At 53.2% G+C, this 6155-nt stretch overlaps 1 pseudogene; it reads left to right on the top strand.

The window, feature by feature from the left end:
* Positions 1–3301: 3301 nt before the first annotated feature.
* On the top strand, positions 3302–4302 carry LOC136662433 (SWI/SNF-related matrix-associated actin-dependent regulator of chromatin subfamily D member 2-like; annotated as a pseudogene).
* The last annotated feature ends 1853 nt before the right edge of the window (positions 4303–6155 follow it).

Here is a 6155-nt window from a genome sequence, read left to right as displayed (position 1 = left end):
ATGTCAAAAGCATTTCATCTAGAGGGCCAAAGTTAGCATTCATGGTGCCTGCTGAGGGCTGGAAGTGATGTCATTAAGGAGAAAGTGTTGTCATTAAGCAGATGGTGGCCAGAAATAAACTTTTTGTTCTCAAATAGAAACTCATTATCTGCAAATGACAAAAGAGAAAATGTGCAAATCTTGTATGAGAGAGCCCAATTATCAAGCTGGGACAGCCCAATTATAACAGGGGACGGATAAATTGCTTCCGGGGGCCACATTCGGTTCATGAGCCTTATGTTTGACTACTCCGATAGTTTGCACTGAGAAGGAATATTGGTAGGGAATCAGTAGGGAACCAGAGAGCCTGCCATTGGGTTCTGTGGTGGTGCTGTAGGGGAGCTGCCTAAGGAGGTTCTGGATGGACTGAGGGGAAAGTGAAGGCAGAAAGAAGAGAGAAAGGAGGAGGGAAAGTCTGAGGGCATAAATATTACACTCAGTAAATATAGCAAAAATGGCTCAACTTCTGTTGGCTCTTGCAGACTTCCTGGCAGCAGAGAAAATGTGACCCCCTGTGCAAAAGACTCTGTGGCTGGCCAGGTGGAGGAATGAGGAAATTGTTACTCCACTTCAGCTGGGCACCACCAGTGAGTATGCCAATGCCAGACGTTATGGAAAGGTATGGGATGCGCTGGGGACATATAGGGAGACTCTCCTCTCCAAAATCTCCATAGAATGGGAAATGAACACTTGCCCATATACGGAGATTCCCAAGTCCCTGAGGAGCAATCTTCTCCTCACATCTGAAGGGGAGACCTGGTTTCCCAAGAGCCAGGGTTCAGGGAGCCTTCAGGGAAGGCTGGCTGAGGGGTGCTCAGTGCCAGGGAAGGACCTCAAGCAATACTGCCAGGTCCCTTTCAGCAGGTCAGGCCAAGGGCTCTGTGGGGGGGCTCACCTCTTGGTTGGAGAGCACTGCCTCTGTCTCTTTCCTGACCAGTTTCTCTTCTATCACATGCAGGTCCCACAGGCTGATGACTTGGACTTCCTATTTCAAAAGAATTGGAGGTCCAAGTTCACAGCAAGAAGGGCAGAGGCCTGGTGGGTGGCAAGCACCAAAGGTAAGGAAGAAGAAACGCCCCCCCCCCAACAGACATACACATTCAATCAATCACTCAGAGTGCACTGAGAGTTTTGGATTGCAATGTGTTACCTGACCAAGTACTTGATGTCAGGGTTTCTCACACTGTGGGTCACTGTGGGTGTCAGGGTTTCTCACACTGTGGATTTCTCACAAAGTGGGTCCTGACCCAAGTTCTGGTGGGTCCCACAGAGCCTCCAGTGAAAACACGTGTGAGTGAAAGATTACTCATTGCCTCAAGCCCCGAGACTATTCTAAAGCATCTCCATAGAATGGGAAATGAACACTTTCCCATCTATGGAGGTTCCCACATCCCTGATCCGCAATCTTCTCCTCACATCTGAAGGAGAGACCTGGTTTCCCAAGAGCCAGGGCTTGGGGAGCCATCAGGGTTCAGGGGAGGCTGGCTGACTGAAGTAAACAGGTGCAAAAACACTGGGCCTTGGCCTTGGCCCAGGGGATGCAGGGGATGGACAGAGTGGATAGGGAGATGCTCTTTACACTCTCACATAATACCAGAACCAGGGGACATCCACTCAAATTGAGTGTTGGGCGGGTTAGGACAGACAAAAGAAAATATTTCTTTACTCAGCGTGTGGTCGGTCTGTGGAACTCCTTGCCACAGGATGTGGTGCTGGCGTCTAGCCTAGACGCCTTTAAAAGGGGATTGGACAAGTTTCTGGAGGAAAAATCCATTACGGGGTACAAGCCATGATGTGTATGCGCAACCTCCTGATTTTAGAAATGGGTTATGTCAGAATGCCAGATGCAAGGGAGGGCACCAGGATGAGGTCTCTTGTTATCTGGTGTGCTCCCTGGGGCATTTGGTGGGCCGCTGTGAGATACAGGAAGCTGGACTAGATGGGCCTATGGCCTGATCCAGTGGGGCTGTTCTTATGTTCTTATGTTCTTGGCAAATGTGTTTGTGCCACTCCACTTTATACTGGCCCTCACCAGACCTGCTCCGGTGGTTTTGCTCATGTGATGTGCTGAACCTCTGCAGTCTTTACCCTGCCCTGCCCTGGCCCTTGTCACTCCCTTTTTGGCCTCAAGCCATCTCTGGGATGGATGGCTAAGGCAGAGAATTGGTTTGGAGATTGATGGTCATGGATCCCAGATTGGGCTGGGAAAGTGCCAGAGGAAATGAAGTGGATACTATTGCTTGTTTGGGGTTTCTTGTTCTTATGTCTCTTGAACCAATGACATACAGCAATCCCAGGTTATCAACCCTATAGGAGGGACAGGGAGGGGCGTGATGGAGATAGGGTGGCCATGTATGTCCAAGAAGGGGTAGAATCTAGCAGGGTGGAGGGACCTGGAAGCGGAAACTCCACCTCGGCTGGGCACCTCCAGTGAGTATTCAAGCACTACTGCCGGGTCTGGCCAAGGGCTCTGTGTGTGTGGGGGGGGCACTTCTCTGTTGGAGGGCACTGCCTCTGTCTCTTTCCTGACCAGTTTCTCTTCTATCTCATGCAGGTCCCCCAGGCAGAGGACTTGGACCTCCTATTTGAAAAGAATAGGAGGTCCAGGTTCTCTGTGAGGAGGGCGGAGGCCAAGTGGCTGGCACTGGAAAACAGGAGGCGAGCACCCCAGGTGAGAAAGAAAAAGCCCTCCACACACACACACATACAGAGAGAGAGAGTGCAGTGAGGCAGAATATCAGCAGGGAATCCGGAGGGATCCAGGGAGCCTGCCTTTGGTTCTGTGGTGGTGCCGTAGGGCAGCTGCTTAAGGAGGCTGTGGGTGGACAAAGGGAAAGTGGAGCCGAAGAAGAGAGGAAGGATCATGGAAAGTCTGAGGGCATGGGGTGTCACCTCTCTGAGGGGCTGCATCCCAGATGGTGGGCTCTCGGGGCGTGTGAAGCTGAGTGCGCCTGTCTCCCGGTTCCAGCCCTGCCCTGCCCTGCCCTGCCCTGCCCTGCCCTGCCCTGGTTGCCAAGAGAAGTGCAGGGACTTAGGGGTTGCTGAGCAAAAACAGCTGAATCTTGATGGGGTCTTGTTCCTTCACCCCCTGTAGAAAGTCCTTCTAACAGGAGCTCTGTCTCTGTTTCTTCACAGGCTGCTCCGACTGTGGCTGGGAGGAGGTGAGTTCCTGCGAGGACCCAGCCTGGCCAGGGCCACCCCATACTGACCAGTGGGGAATGGAGCTCAGTTCCAACACCCTGGGATGCTGTCTGGTGTCTGGATGCCTGTGGCAGGATTGCAAGTGGGGTCCCCCTCAGGTCCTCCATATGGAACAGCTTCTCCACTGAGACCTGGAATGCCACCGTCTATGATCGATCCCTTCCGGAAGTGCCTGCTTGCTCCACAGATCCAGCGGCCTCCATCGCTGACCCAGTGACGAGGACTGAAAAGATGGCAGACAAGGTCCTACCACAGAGAATTCGTGAGCTAGTCGCAGAGTCTCAGGCCCTCATGGATTTGCTGATTTTGGATGGAAGCCGGATCTGAACATCTTCCACAGGAGGATGGAGATCCAGGAGGCAGCCAAGGAACCTGTAACGCAAAAGCAGAAACTGCGTATTGACATTGCAACACCTTTACACCTGGCAAGGAGCAATCTGAAGGTGGGGAACACAGAGCCTCATGGGAACTTTGTGTGGAGGGCAAACTCTTGAATGACCCAAGAGCCTAGCAATGGAACTGGACAAAGAGTTGTACAGCCCAAAAAACCATCTGGTAGAGTGGAACCAGATGCCCACAACCCAAGAGACTGATGGCTTCCAGGCCAAGTTCCCAGGCAGTGTCCAGGTGAAATGCACCCTGCTGCTCAGGCTGGACCACCAGCCTGCATAGTACAAACCGGACCCTGTCTGGCTCGTTTGCTGGGCGTTCACACACAGACTCGTGCCAGCATCATTCAGGCCGTCTGGCTCGACATCAAACACAGCAAGCTCCAAGACAGTCTTGAGAAGCAGTTTGACCAGATCTCTGGCTGCGTTTGCATGTGATTCTCTGAGATCCCCAGGAAACCAGTGGGGCTCCCACAACACCCAGATCCCATCAATTATGTGATCAGTGTGGACTGTAATGATCAACAAAGCCAGCCTGCTGAGACAGTGGTGTGGAGGTGGATGATCCTTCGAAGGCCCAAATGAGCAACTTCTTGGCTCCACCTCTAAGCAGCAGGAAACAGCGTCCATGGATGTCAAGATCCGTGAGACGATCGAGTCTATTACCAGCTGAAGATGCAGGGAGACTTGAGGTCTTTCCCTGCCACTGGGCACCCCACAGCCTGCCTCTCCTGTACGCTGAAGGCTCTATGTATGTCTGTGTGGGGGGGCGTTTCTTCATAATCCTTTGGTGACTGACTCCTTTCTTCAAATGAGAGCAACCGGGCCTCCGCTCTCTGTGCTGCGAACTTGGCTCTCCTACTCTTTAGAAGTAGGAGGTCCAAGTCGTCAGCCTGGGGGACCTGCATATGATAGAAGAGAAACTGGTCAGTGAACAGACAGAGGCAGTGCCCCCCAAAAGAGAAGCGCCCCCCAAAAGAGAAGTGCCCCCCCCCACAGAGCCCTGGGTCAGATCCAGTCAAAGAGACCCAGCTGTATTGCTTGATGTCCTCCCCGGGCTCTGAGCACCCATCAACCAGCCTCGCCGGAACCCTGAAGGATCCCCGAGCCCTGGCTCTTGGGAAACCAGGTCTCTCCTTTAGATGTGGGGAGAAGATGGCTCCCCAGGGGTGTGGGCACTTCTGTGTGTAGGAAAGTGTTCACTACCCATCCTATGGAGATGCTGGAGAGGAGAATCTCCCTTGAGGTCCCCAAGGGACAGCTCCCATGCAGCACCTCCACAGAACCCAAAGGAAGGCTCTCTGGCTCCCTACCGATTCTCTACTGAAATTCCATTTTGGTGCACTCTCTCCTTCCGTATGTCTGTGCAGGAGTGTTTTTCTTCCTCACCTGGGATGTATCCCTCCTGCGCTGGAGCGCCAGCCACCGAGCCTTGATGCTCCTGAGTCTGCACTTGGACCTCCGTTCCTTTACGAAAAGGAGGCCCAGCTCATCACCCTGGGGGACCTGCAGGTGATAGAAGAGAATCTGGTCAGGGAACAGACAGAGGCAGCGCCCTCCAGCAGGGAATTGCCGCCCAAAAGACTCCTTAGCCAGACTCTGGTCAGAGAGACCCAGCAGTATTGCTTGAGGTCTTCCCCGGGCTCTGAGCACCCCTTGGGCAGCCTCCCCCGAACCCTGAGCCCTGGCTCTTGGGAAACCAGGTCTCTCCTTTAGATGTGGGAAGAAGATTGCTCCCTAGGGGTGTGGGCACTTCTGTGTGTAGGAAAGTGTTCACTACCCAATTCTATGGAGATGCTGGAGAGGAGAATCTCCCTTTAGCTCCCCAGCATGTCCAGCATTTCCAGAACATCAAGTATAAGCATACTTACTGGTGGTGCCCAGCCGAGGTGGAGTTTAGCTCTCCACTTTCTGCCACCCGACCGGCTGCATAGTCTTGGTCCCAGGTGACCCCTTTGCTGCCTGGAAGACTGCAAGAGGAAAGAGAAGCTGAGCCATTTTTTCCAAATTTCTGAGTGTAATTTTTACACACTCCTTCCCAGAGTAAAACCCACCTCCCTGGCTGTGTCCAAGTCCAGCAGTCCCTCCGTTATCAGGCGCTCCAGGACCCTGGCCCTCAGGACACAGCACTAGGTAGGGAGTCACTGTCAAACCTTCCCAGCTCCTGCTCTGTGAACTATACCTATGGGTGGTATATACCTGGAGGTACAGTATATATACATATACCTGGGGTGCCCAGGTCAGCCTGGGGGATCTGCAGGTGATAGAAGAAAAACTGATCAGGGAAGAGAAAGAGGCAGTGCCCCCCAACACATCCCTTGACCAGACGCACTCAGAGGGACCCGGCGGTACAGCTTGAGGTCCTTCCCTGGGACTGAGCACCCCTCAGCCAGCTTCCTCTGAACCCTGAAGGCTCCCCGAGCCCTGGCTCTTGGGAAACCAGGTCTTTCCTTTAGATGTGAGGAGAAGATTGCGGATCAGGGATGGGGACACCTCCGTGTATGGGAAATTGTTCATTTACTGTCC

The sequence above is a fragment of the Tiliqua scincoides genome, chromosome 11 (genome assembly GCF_035046505.1).
Source record: "Tiliqua scincoides isolate rTilSci1 chromosome 11, rTilSci1.hap2, whole genome shotgun sequence".
In the NCBI taxonomy this organism is placed as follows: Eukaryota; Metazoa; Chordata; class Lepidosauria; order Squamata; family Scincidae; genus Tiliqua; species Tiliqua scincoides.
This window is presented reverse-complemented; position numbering and strand designations above follow the sequence as displayed.